The following is a 1,206-nucleotide window of genomic DNA, read 5'->3' as shown; positions in this document are numbered from 1 at the left end:
AAAGTCTCTTAATCGCTGCAGCTCAGCTCTGCCGAATGACGCACACCCGCCCCTATTTATCGGGTAACAGAAACACACAGTCCCCGCCCACCCCAACCAACGTGTCCATCCGCCTCACAAAGTAGTCCCCGTGAAAACACCGCTGTTATGGAAAATACTCGCCTCCTTTCCGCTCCAATCTCTCTTCCAGGCAAAAAGGGGGTCCCGGAGTCTCAGTGAGGGGGCTCAGACCCATAAAAATCCATAAATTTCTGAGGGTGCGGATGGATCTGGAAGCGTCCTCCCCCCAGGCGCTGCAGTGAGACGACCGTAGGGCGACCGGGAAGTCCGTCGGTGATTGGTGCGGAGTGACGCAGGGCGGGCGCTGATTGGCTGACGCGAAGGGCAGTTGGTGAGGGGCGGGGGCGACTGTTGCAGGGAAAGCTCTCGAAGCTTCGGCGCCGCTTGGCGCTGATTGGTGCGCGGTGAGGTCACGCTGTTGCTAAGGGGGCGCCGCCTGGCGGGGCAGATTTCGGGGACTGGCGGGGGGGAGAGGGGGGCTCAGGAGGAGGGGAAGCCCGGACTCTGAAGGGACAGAGATGGGGACAGGGGTTGTAATTGTATGGCACTGTGGCTTTTTAACCCCAGCAGTGCTCAAGGAAGAGCCTGAGCTCTGGACTTGAGCAAAGGTGCCCCCAAAAAAGGGGGGGCGAGCCTTGGTGCCAGCGATTTGTGACCCCCAGCGCCTCTGCCCGACCCCTTCCCTGAGGCGGCTGAGAATTCACGGGAAAGCCCAGAACAGTCTGTAGGGCTGGTCCTGTCCTATGAGGCTGAGAGGAAAAGCTGGGGAAAGCAGGACTGAGTTGGCAAAGCTGGTGAAATACATAATTTAGGAGTTTGGGGAGCGCTGGAGGCTCCCGGTGCATCACACGAGTGGCCCCAGTCACGCGGCCCAGCTCCTGAGCTGCCCTTGGAACTGGCTGGAACCGGGCTGACCGGTTAATTCTCTAATGTGAGCCTGCAAAACAAGCCCCGTGATGAAATGCTGACATTTGTAATTCAAATGCTTGTTTACTCGCCTCCAGAACAGGAAGCTTTGATCAGTTATGGAGCAGCTTCCTTCTGTGAGCTGATTTGGAAATGTGCCCCAGGTTAATTAAGCTTCATCATCCCTTTCAGTCTGTCTCTTAACTCATTTTATGTCATATTAAAGCTGGATACGCAAAA

The 1,206-nt window shown here is 56.6% G+C and overlaps 1 protein-coding gene across 2 annotated transcripts in view; it reads right to left on the bottom strand.

The window, feature by feature from the left end:
* UBB (ubiquitin B) overlaps window positions 1-301 on the bottom strand; it is a 1,801-nt gene extending 1,500 nt beyond the window's left edge. Inside the window, exon 1 of one of the 2 annotated variants that reach the window (XM_027660257.1) lies at window positions 163-301. The gene's annotated coding sequence lies outside the window, so the exon portion shown is untranslated. Of the gene's footprint in view, window positions 107-162 lie in introns of those variants that run through there. The other variant, XM_027660256.1, reaches the window with a different exon arrangement.
* Between the last annotated feature and the right edge of the window lie 905 nt (window positions 302-1,206).

Source organism: Corapipo altera, unplaced genomic scaffold (genome assembly GCF_003945725.1).
Source record: "Corapipo altera isolate COAL_440 unplaced genomic scaffold, ASM394572v1 271, whole genome shotgun sequence".
NCBI lineage: Eukaryota > Metazoa > Chordata > Aves > Passeriformes > Pipridae > Corapipo > Corapipo altera.
Note: the sequence above shows the minus strand (reverse complement) of the source record. Positions and strands in the feature narration are given on the sequence as shown.